The following is a 12,134-nucleotide window of genomic DNA, read 5'->3' on the forward strand; positions in this document are numbered from 1 at the left end:
AGACACAGAACAGTGAACAGAATGCTATATAATGTGGCTGAGCGAGATACACAGAGTGGCAGTAAACAGAATGCTATATAGTGTGGCTGAGCGAGCGGTGTACTACTATTCCCAGCAGACACAGAACAGTAAACAGAATGCTATATAGTGTGGCTGAGCGAGCGGTGTACCACTATTCCCAGCAGACACAGAACAGTAAAAAATGCTATATAGTCTGGCTGAGCGGTGTACACACAGTGGCAGTACACAATGCTATATAGTCTGGCTGAGCGGTGTACACAGAGTGGCAGTACACACAATGCTATATAGTCTGGCTGAGCGGTGTACACACAGTGGCAGTACACAATGCTATATAGTCTGGCTGAGCGGTGTACACACAGTGGCAGTACACAATGCTATATAGTCTGGCTGAGCGGTGTACACACAGTGGCAGTACACACAATGCTATATAGTCTGGCTGAGCGGTGTACACACAGTGGCAGTACACAATGCTATATAGTCTGGCTGAGCGGTGTACACACAGTGGCAGTAAACAATGCTATATAGTCTGGCTGAGCGGTGTACACAGAGTGGCAGTGGCAGTACACACAATGCTATATAGTCTGGCTGAGCGGTGTACACACAGTGGCAGTAAACAATGCTATATAGTCTGGCTGAGCGGTGTACACACAGTGGCAGTACACAATGCTATATAGTCTGGCTGAGCGGTGTACACAGAGTGGCAGTACACACAATGCTATATAGTCTGGCTGAGCGGTGTACACACAGTGGCAGTAAACAATGCTATATAGTCTGGCTGAGCGGTGTACACACAGTGGCAGTACACAATGCTATATAGTCTGGCTGAGCGGTGTACACACAGTGGCAGTACACAATGCTATATAGTCTGGCTGAGCGGTGTACACACAGTGGCAGTACACACAATGCTATATAGTCTGGCTGAGCGGTGTACACACAGTGGCAGTACACAATGCTATATAGTCTGGCTGAGCGGTGTACACACAGTGGCAGTACACAATGCTATATAGTCTGGCTGAGCGGTGTACACAGAGTGGCAGTGGCAGTACACACAATGCTATATAGTCTGGCTGAGCGGTGTACACACAGTGGCAATAAACAATGCTATATAGTCTGGCTGAGCGGTGTACACACAGTGGCAGTACACAATGCTATATAGTCTGGCTGAGCGGTGTACACACAGTGGCAGTACACAATGCTATATAGTCTGGCTGAGCGGTGTACACACAGTGGCAGTACACACAATGCTATATAGTCTGGCTGAGCGGTGTACACACAGTGGCAGTACACAATGCTATATAGTCTGGCTGAGCGGTGTACACACAGTGGCAGTAAACAATGCTATATAGTCTGGCTGAGCGGTGTACACAGAGTGGCAGTGGCAGTACACACAATGCTATATAGTCTGGCTGAGCGGTGTACACACAGTGGCAGTAAACAATGCTATATAGTCTGGCTGAGCGGTGTACACACAGTGGCAGTACACAATGCTATATAGTCTGGCTGAGCGGTGTACACAGAGTGGCAGTACACACAATGCTATATAGTCTGGCTGAGCGGTGTACACACAGTGGCAGTAAACAATGCTATATAGTCTGGCTGAGCGGTGTACACACAGTGGCAGTACACAATGCTATATAGTCTGGCTGAGCGGTGTACACAGAGTGGCAGTACACACAATGCTATATAGTCTGGCTGAGCGGTGTACACACAGTGGCAGTAAACAATGCTATATAGTCTGGCTGAGCGGTGTACACACAGTGGCAGTACACAATGCTATATAGTCTGGCTGAGCGGTGTACACAGAGTGGCAGTACACACAATGCTATATAGTCTGGCTGAGCGGTGTACACACAGTGGCAGTAAACAATGCTATATAGTCTGGCTGAGCGGTGTACACAGGGTGACAGTACACAATGCTATATAGTCTGGCTGAGCGGTGTACACACAGTGGCAGTACACACAATGCTATATAGTCTGGCTGAGCGGTGTACACACAGTGGCAGTACACAATGCTATATAGTCTGGCTGAGCGGTGTACACACAGTGGCAGTAAACAATGCTATATAGTCTGGCTGAGCGGTGTACACAGAGTGGCAGTGGCAGTACACACAATGCTATATAGTCTGGCTGAGCGGTGTACACACAGTGGCAATAAACAATGCTATATAGTCTGGCTGAGCGGTGTACACACAGTGGCAGTACACAATGCTATATAGTCTGGCTGAGCGGTGTACACACAGTGGCAGTACACAATGCTATATAGTCTGGCTGAGCGGTGTACACACAGTGGCAGTACACACAATGCTATATAGTCTGGCTGAGCGGTGTACACACAGTGGCAGTACACAATGCTATATAGTCTGGCTGAGCGGTGTACACACAGTGGCAGTAAACAATGCTATATAGTCTGGCTGAGCGGTGTACACAGAGTGGCAGTGGCAGTACACACAATGCTATATAGTCTGGCTGAGCGGTGTACACACAGTGGCAGTAAACAATGCTATATAGTCTGGCTGAGCGGTGTACACACAGTGGCAGTACACAATGCTATATAGTCTGGCTGAGCGGTGTACACAGAGTGGCAGTACACACAATGCTATATAGTCTGGCTGAGCGGTGTACACACAGTGGCAGTAAACAATGCTATATAGTCTGGCTGAGCGGTGTACACACAGTGGCAGTACACAATGCTATATAGTCTGGCTGAGCGGTGTACACAGAGTGGCAGTACACACAATGCTATATAGTCTGGCTGAGCGGTGTACACACAGTGGCAGTAAACAATGCTATATAGTCTGGCTGAGCGGTGTACACACAGTGGCAGTACACAATGCTATATAGTCTGGCTGAGCGGTGTACACAGAGTGGCAGTACACACAATGCTATATAGTCTGGCTGAGCGGTGTACACACAGTGGCAGTAAACAATGCTATATAGTCTGGCTGAGCGGTGTACACAGGGTGACAGTACACAATGCTATATAGTCTGGCTGAGCGGTGTACACACAGTGGCAGTACACACAATGCTATATAGTCTGGCTGAGCGGTGTACACACAGTGGCAGTACACAATGCTATATAGTCTGGCTGAGCGGTGTACACACAGTGGCAGTAAACAATGCTATATAGTCTGGCTGAGCGGTGTACACAGAGTGGCAGTGGCAGTACACACAATGCTATATAGTCTGGCTGAGCGGTGTACACACAGTGGCAGTAAACAATGCTATATAGTCTGGCTGAGCGGTGTACACACAGTGGCAGTACACAATGCTATATAGTCTGGCTGAGCGGTGTGCACAGAGTGGCAGTACACACAATGCTATATAGTCTGGCTGAGCGGTGTACACACAGTGGCAGTAAACAATGCTATATAGTCTGGCTGAGCGGTGTACACACAGTGGCAGTACACAATGCTATATAGTCTGGCTGAGCGGTGTACACAGAGTGGCAGTACACACAATGCTATATAGTCTGGCTGAGCGGTGTACACACAGTGGCAGTAAACAATGCTATATAGTCTGGCTGAGCGGTGTACACAGGGTGACAGTACACACAATGCTATATAGTCTGGCTGAGCGGTGTACACACAGTGGCAGTACACAATGCCATATAGTCTGGCTGAGCCGTGTACACACAGTGGCAGTAAACAATGTTATATATAGCGTGGCTGAGCGAGGTACACAGTGGCAGTACACACAATGCTATATAGTCTGGCTGAGTGAGCGGTGTACTACTTTTCCCAGCAGCGACACACAATGACTGGGGGGGACCCTGGCTAGCGTGGCTGGAGCGCGAACTACCCTGCCTGCCTACCCAAAGCTAAACCCACAGACAAATGGCGGAGATATGACGTGGTTCGGGTATTTATTTACCCGAACCACGTGACCGTTCGGCCAATCAGAGCGCGTTCGGGGTCCGAACCACGTGACCCGTTCGGCCAATCACAGCGCTAGCCGAACGTTCGGGGAACGTTCGGCCATGCGCTCTTAGTTCGGCCATGTGGCCGAACGGTTTGGCCGAGCACCATCAGGTGTTCGGCCGAACTCGAACATCACCCGAACAGGGTGATGTTCTGCAGAACCCGAACAGTGGCGAACACTGTTCGCCCAACACTAATAGGAAACACATTTTCTTTTTATTTTGAGGGGAACAATTTGCCCGCCCAGGTGAGGTTCCCCAACGTCACCTAGGGGCTGGAGTTTTCCGGAGCCTGTCTCTTTGCAGAACATTTCTGAGCAAAATGACCTTTTTCTCTGCAGTACATACAGAGGCCAGCATTTCTCCTCCTAAGTTTCTCAGCTGGAGATAACGCGAGAACCCCAATTGCATTGGCTCTTCCATGGAAGGAGTACTGCCTGCCCCAAGGTTCCCTGAGACGGAGTAAACTTTGTGTTGACGCCTATGTCTGATCTGTCTGTCAACCTTTATAGCCAGGGAGATAGCCTCCTCCAGAGTTCTGGGTTCAGGATGACTCACTAACATATCATTAACTGAATCGGTTAGCCCAAAAAGAAACTGGTCGAGGAGTGCTGCTTCTCCCCATTTAATAGATACCGACCACTTTCTAAACTCAGCTGCATACACTTCAACGGTATGCTTTCCCTGACGTAAATCTCGCAGCTTGCGAGTTGCTGTAGCTGTAATATCTGGGTCTGCATAAATTACAGCCATAGCGTCAAAAAAATTTTCTACCGAGGTAAGAGTCACATCCTCAGAAGATAATCCATATGCCCAGGTTTGTGAATCACCCTGTAACAATGTTTTGACTAAGGTGACTCTCTGTGCCTCTGTACCAGAAGATCTGGGTCCGACTTCAAAATATGACATGCACCTATTACGAAAATTACTGAAATCAACACAGAGCCCTGAAAACTTCTCAGGTAATGGCATTTTCTGCTCTACGATAGGTTGAACAAGAGCCGGTGGAGAAGCCTGCGAAACATTGGCGGGTTGTGAGGAAGCGCGGAAAAGCCGCCGTCCCTCAACGTGAGGCGGCTGTTTCCGCGTCCAGCATGGTGTCACAACGCGGAAAAACCGCAGCATGTCGCATAGGCAGGGCGGCGGAATCCGCATTGGGAACGGCGGAATCCGCATTGGGAACGGCGGAATCCGCATTAGGAACGGCGGAATCTGCATCAGGAGCGGCGGAATCCGCATTGGAACTGGATACATTGCAAGACAGTACTGGTGTGGCTGGGACTGATAGTCCACCTGGATTCAGAGTGACACGCACGCGCGCACAGAGGCTGAGCTTTAATAACAGCCAGAAGGGAGTCAGCTGACCAGGCGGGTCAGCTGACATTTTCCACCACTCTCATTGGTCCAGCAATTAGGGAGGTCCTGGAAAGGTCCTTGTGTATATATACCACTGGCTGTTCACTTGCTCTTTGTCTGGCGTGCGATCACATATGTGGGAGCACCCAGATCCGTAGTCAGATCCGTAAGTGTGCCGGGACCAGCTGGAGCTGTAATCCTACACTTAGCTAGATTCTGTTGATAGCTAAAGTACTAGTTTGATTGTGATTATCTGTTATGACCCTTTGCCTGCCTTGACTATCCTCCTGAACTCTGATCTTGTACCCCGATATTTCTGATACTCTGTTGCCGAACCCCGTCTCGTTCCTAGACTCCGCCTCTGCCTCCTGATTTTGTACCTCGATATTTCTGATACCCTGTTGCCGAACCTCGCCTGTACTTTGACTCTGCATTTGCCTCCTGATCTTGTACTTTGTCTGTCCGTGTGTGTACGACCTGGCTTGTCCGACCTCGAGAACCGACCTTACTATTGGAGGCGGTTCCCCGTCCTATCAGTGACACCTCCTCCTGAGTGTCACTTTCAGACAATCCTTCCTACTGTCAGTCTGACTCCTCCCGTCTTGGAGAGCTCAGGTCTGCGGAAGGAATCCGTGCAGTACTCCTTGCTGCACTGAGGCCTAGTCCTCTAAGTGTTACTGTTACACCAAACACTACACTCTACTCAGGTGAACAGAGGTTAGTTAGTATATCGGATTATCGGTGATACTGCAGATCACTTATAATCTGGTATACATCTGTATTCCCAGTGATACTGCAGATCGCTGGTAATCAGATCCTCTCTGTGCTTCACCGATCGTTACAGAATGCCAGACCAATAAACAGATGGACGCACGCGCTGACCCTCTGACTGTGCTTGCCACTTCGGTGGATACTATCCATCAAGCACTGGGCCAGCACAAAGCTTTAATTGATGCCCTAACAGGCTCTGTGCAAACCCTTCAGACGTCAGTTGATTCGGTGCGATCCCCTCCTAGTGATGACATACGTATGCCCATACCAGACAAATTTTCCAGCCACAAGTCTGACTTCCGGAATTTTAAGAGTAGAGTGTTATCATATTTCGAGTTGAGACCCCGATCCTCGGGGACTGAGACCCAACGGGTCATTTTTATTAAAACCTTGTTAACTGGTGATTCCCAGTCCTGGGCATACAACCAGCCTCCCACAGATATAGCTTTGACCTCGGTAGAGGAATGTTTTAAGGCCATGGCAGTGATATACGACGACCCTGACCTTGCGGCAACCTCTGAGCGGAAGCTCAAACTTTTAGGTGGTCAGTTCCCGCCATATTTGACACCTATGCCTTGATGGATTACTTCCTGTCTGGGTTGTCGGAGGAGGTCTCCGACCTAATGTTAACCTTACCCGAGCCCAAGACAGTCGATGAGGCCATCTCATCGGCCATTCGAGTCGACCGTCGGCTACGCCATCAGAGGCAGACTCGGGGCAGTCACCGTGTCAGGGTGACATCTTATGCGGCACCTTCCGCTGCACCCCCAGTAACGATATCTCCGTCTGTTTCTTCCTTTCCGCCCCTGCCTCCACCCGAGCCAATGCAGATTGGTCGATCAAAACTGACCCAGGTGGAGCGAAGGCGGAGAATAGCTGAACAATTGTGCCTGTACTGTGCAGAAGCGGGGCATAGAGTGCGAAACTGCCCTAACAAGCCGGGAAACGAGTCTGCCTAGGAGTAGTGGGGGGTGACACCCTAGGCACACCTTTCTCACCCCAAAAAGAGAAAAAATTGCTTCTCCCCTGTACGATTACATGGGAGAATAAGTCTGTAGACACTGAGGCTTTTATTGATTCTGGCTCAGCGGCTAATTTTATGAACCTTGAATTTGCTCAGGAGTTGGGTATTCCCCTCACTCCAGTAAGTCCCCCTATTCAGATCACGGCAGTAGACGATTCCCCTCTGCAACGGGATCGTCCCCTGTCACAGACCCCGCAGGTGAAAGTCACGTTAAGGGTACTACATGGGGAACAACTACAGTTTTTTGTATTGTGTATGTCAACCTCCACTATCATCCTAGGCATGCCGTGGTTACAAGTCCATTCTCCACACATAGACTGGGCTACGGGTCAGGTAACCAGATGGTCCGATCATTGTCACCAACAGTGTTTAGGGAAGGTGACATTGGGTCAGACCAAGATTTGTGTGGAGGGGGTTCCCGAAGAGTATTCTGAGTTCTCTGATGTATTTTGTCCTAAGTCTGCTGATCAATTACCTCCTCATCGCCCGTTCGATTGCCCCATTGATCTCCGTGCTTGTTGTATGCCTCCTAGGGGTCACCTGTATAACTTGTCCGGTCCAGAGAAAATGGCTATGCAGGAATACATTCGTGATAACTTGGCCAAGGGGTTCATCCCGCCCTCCCGGTCGCCTGCTGGGGCCGGTTTCTTTTTCGTTAAGAAGAAAGACGGGGGTCTTCGACCTTGTATTGATTATCGGGGCCTCGATAAAATCACGGTGAAAAATCGCTATCCGTTACCCTTGATAGACGATTTATTCACGCAGGTCACAGCCGCGAAAATCTTCTCTAAGTTGGATCTGAGGGGGGCATACAATCTAATCCGCATTAGAGAGGGCGATGAGTGGAAGACGGCATTCAACACACCCGACGGGCATTACGAGTACTTAGTGATGCCCTTCGGGTTGTGCAATGCACCAGCCGTCTTCCAAGAATTAATCAATGAGGTATTTCGGGGGAGGTATTGGGTAGATTCGTGCTGGTATACCTTGATGATATACTAATCTATTCCAATAACCTCTCCGAGCACAGGGTCCACGTGAAGTTTGTTTTGAACAAATTAAGACAAAATAGGCTCTATGCTAAGGTGGAAAAGTGTATTTTCGAGGTGACCACTGTCACGTTCCTAGAGTACGTAATTTCCACCTCAGGCCTTTCAATGGATCCTGCCAAGGTCACAGCTGTGTTGGAGTGGCCACAGCCGGTGGGGTTAAAAGCCCTACAAAGATTTTTAGGTTTTGCGAACTATTACAGGAGGTTCATTAAGGGGTACTCCACGTTAGTTGCCCCCCTTACCAGTCTGATGAAAAAAAGGGGCGGATACCAACCACTGGTCCCCTGAAGCCGTGGCAGCATTTTCTCTTCTGAAGAAATTATTTTGCTCAGCACCAATTTTGAGGCATGTGGACACGTCCTTTCCCTTTATCGTGGAGGTTGATGCCTCAGAAGTTGGGGTGGGGGCGGTGCTGTCTCAACGATCAGGCTTGCAGGGCAGATTACACCCGTGCGCTTACTTTTCCCGTAGGTTCTCACCTGCAGAAAAAAATTACGATATAGGCAACCGGGAACTTCTGGCCATTAAATTAGCGTTTGAGGAATGGCACCACTGGTTAGAGGGGGCAGAACACACGATCACAGTTTACACCGACCACAAGAACTTGGAATACATCGAAGGGGCGAAGAGGCTAAGCCCCCGTCAGGCCCGATGGTCTTTATTTTTTACAAGGTTTAGGTTTATAATCACGTACACCCCAGGCAGCAAAAACATCAAGGCAGATGCCCTCTCCAGGTGTTTTGAACTAGAAACAGCACAGCCGCCCGCTCCTGAGTCGATCATCCCACGGGAACTAGTGTTAGCCGCCACGGAGACTTGGGAGGATTGGACGGAGGTTTTGGGCCCCTTTCAGCAGAATGTTCCTGAGGGAAAACCCGAAGGGGTTATGTTTATCCCTCTGCCTTTTCGTTTACAAGTCCTGCATCTCTTTCACGCCCATAAGAATGCTGGTCATCCTGGAGCTGCCAGAACGCAGGATCTGATTGCTAGGTGTGCTTGGTGGCCTTCTTTGGCAACAGATTGCAAGGAGTATGTCAGGGAGTGTGCGGTCTGTGCCAAGAGTAAACCCTCCCGGCTGGCATCTGTAGGTAAGCTGCAGCCTTTGCCCACCCCGAGTGAGCCACTTGTCCATGGATTTTGTGGGAGAATTGCCCAGGTCTGAAGGAATGTCGGTCATTTGGGTGGTAGTCGACCTTTTTAGCAAAATGGCCCACTTTGTGCCCCTGAAAGGACTCCCCTCGGCTCAGGAACTGGCCGTGTTGTTCATCATTCACGTCTTCCGGCTGCACGGCATTCCGGAAGACATTGTGTCGGATAGGGGAGTCCAATTTGTGTCTGGATTCTGGAGGGCATTTTGCCACCAAATGGGCATGAAATTGTCTTTTTCGTCAGGCTACCACCCACAGACTAATGGGCAGACGGAACGTATCAACCAGTCTTTGGAGCAATTCCTAAGATGTTACCTTGCGGAGGCACAGAGTGACTGGGTAAAATTTTTGCCCTTCGCAGAATTTGCACAAAATAATTTGAAGAATTCCTCATCTGGGTTCTCTCCATTCCAAATTGTGACAGGGAGGTCACCCAAATTCTCCCCTTTTCCAGTTGTCTCTTCTCCATTTCCAGCACTAGAGGATTGGCAGAGGTCACTCAGGGACAATTGGGGAGTTGTTAAGGGGAACTTGCAGAAGGCGTTCCAGAGTCAGAAGGGTCAAGCAGACAAGAGATGGTCCGTGGAGTGGAAGTTTCAGCCAGGGGATTTAGTTTGGGTGTCCACACGTCACTTGACCCTGAAGCAGCCTTCTGCCAAACTGGGTCCCAGGTTTGTGGGTCCATTCCCAGTGGCCAAAAGAATTAATAACGTCACTTACGCCATTGATCTTCCTGCCAGCATGCGGGGCGTAAGGTCGTTTCATGTGTCCCTACTCAAACCTGCGGTTCATGTGGGTCCTACTCCTCCTCCTCCGGTGATGGTGGAGGACCAACCTGAGTACGAGGTGGAAAAAATATTGGACTCACGCATTGTTCAGAACTCGGTACAATACCTAGTGCATTGGAAGGGGTACGGCATTGAGGAGAGACAATGGGTATCGGGGACTCGTATGCATGCGGATGAGTTAAGAAGGGAATTTCATGCTCTACATCCAGAGAAGCCAGGTAGGAGTTGTCCGGAGTCCACTCCTCGGGAGGGGGGTACTGTGAGGAAGCGCGGAAAAGCCGCCGTCCCTCAACGTGAGGCGGCTGTTTCCGCGTCCAGCATGGCGTCACAACGCGGAAAAACCGCCACATGCCGCATAGGCAGGGCGGCGGAATCCGCATTGGGAATGGCGGAATCCGCATTAGGAACGGCGGAATCCGCATCGGGAGCGGCGGAATCCGCATTGGAACTGGATACATTGCAAGACAGTACTGGTGTGGCTGGGACTGATAGTCCACCTGGATTCAGAGTGACACGCGCGCGTGCACAGAGGCTGAGCTTTAATAACAGCCAGAAGGGAGTCAGCTGACCAGGCGGGTCAGCTGACATTTTCCACCACTCTCATTGGTCCAGCAATTAGGGAGGTCCTGGAAAGGTCCTTGTGTATATATACCACTGGCTGTTCACTTGCTCTTTGTCTGGCGTGCGATCACATATGTGGGAGCACCCAGATCCGTAGTCAGATCCGTAAGTGTGCCAGGACCAGCTGGAGCTGTAATCCTACACTTAGCTAGATTCTGTTGATAGCTAAAGTACTAGTTTGATTGTGATTATCTGTTATGACCCTTTGCCTGCCTTGACTATCCTCCTGAACTCTGATCTTGTACCCCGATATTTCTGATACTCTGTTGCCGAACCCCGGCTCGTTCCTAGACTCCGCCTCTGCCTCCTGATTTTGTACCTCGATATTTCTGATACCCTGTTGCTGAACCTCGCCTGTACTTTGACTCTGCCTTTGCCTCCTGATCTTGTACATTGTCTGTCCGTGTGTGTACGACCTGGCTTGTCCGACCTCGAGAACCGACCTTACTATTGGAGGCGGTTCCCCGTCCTGTCAGTGACACCTCCTCCTGAGTGTCACTTTCAGACAATCCTTCCTACTGTCAGTCTGACTCCTCCCGTCTTGGAGAGCTCAGGTCTGCGGAAGGAATCTGTGCAGTACTCCTTGCTGCACTGAGGCCTAGTCCTCTAAGTGTTACTGTTACACCAAACACTACACTCTACTCAGGTGAACAGAGGTTAGTTAGTATATCGGATTATCGGTGATACTGCAGATCACTTATAATCTGGTATACATCTGTATTCCCAGTGATACTGCAGATCACCGGTAATCAGATCCTCTCTGTGCTTCACCGATTGTTACACGGGTATATTGATCTGAGCAATCACATTAGAAAGCTGCGTAATTTGTGTCTGTTGATTATTCAATTGCTCAGTAAGATTATTTACCGTGCCAATTAAGAGTCTAAATTTCCTGCATGACCTCCATGATATATATGTTTATGGGCCTTGATAATATCACGCAGGGCGTGATCAGACAATATACAGTGAAAGATAGGCCGGCACCATCCAAGGTAACTTATAGCTCTTTTATTGAAGTATCATCGAGACAAACTTGTCACAAAGATGCGACGTTTCGAAAAGGATTTCTTTCTCAAGCAAGTGACAAGTTCAATTGTATACATAGAACAAGCAGTTAATATACCCCACCTATTTACAAACCACACCTACATTGTGACTCACTAACCAATCATTGGTCCTCTCTCTCCAGCGGACCTGATGGGAAACTAGTAGTGGTACATAGGGGCCTGTGTGTATAGCACCGCTCACCTGTCCTGGCCTCCACGCCCCATGCAGATAGGGACCACTGGGATAGCGGCGCCGCCGTCTGCGGCAGGGCACGCCCACCGAAGGCGGACGCGTCCACCGCATTGGAGTGCGCCTGACGCCAGCGCCTTGTGACCAACCCGGAAGTGGTAGGCCACGCAACAGGGCAACGCATGGAGCGCAGAGGTCGCA

General features: G+C 49.8%; 1 protein-coding gene across 4 annotated transcripts in view; it reads right to left on the reverse strand.

The window, feature by feature from the left end:
- The window catches only part of LOC137532296 (NACHT, LRR and PYD domains-containing protein 3-like), a 784,203-nt gene that overhangs the window by 127,218 nt on the left and 644,851 nt on the right, over positions 1-12,134 (reverse strand). The window lies entirely within an intron of this gene.

Source organism: Hyperolius riggenbachi, chromosome 1 (assembly GCF_040937935.1).
Source record: "Hyperolius riggenbachi isolate aHypRig1 chromosome 1, aHypRig1.pri, whole genome shotgun sequence".
NCBI classification, from domain to species: domain Eukaryota; kingdom Metazoa; phylum Chordata; class Amphibia; order Anura; family Hyperoliidae; genus Hyperolius; species Hyperolius riggenbachi.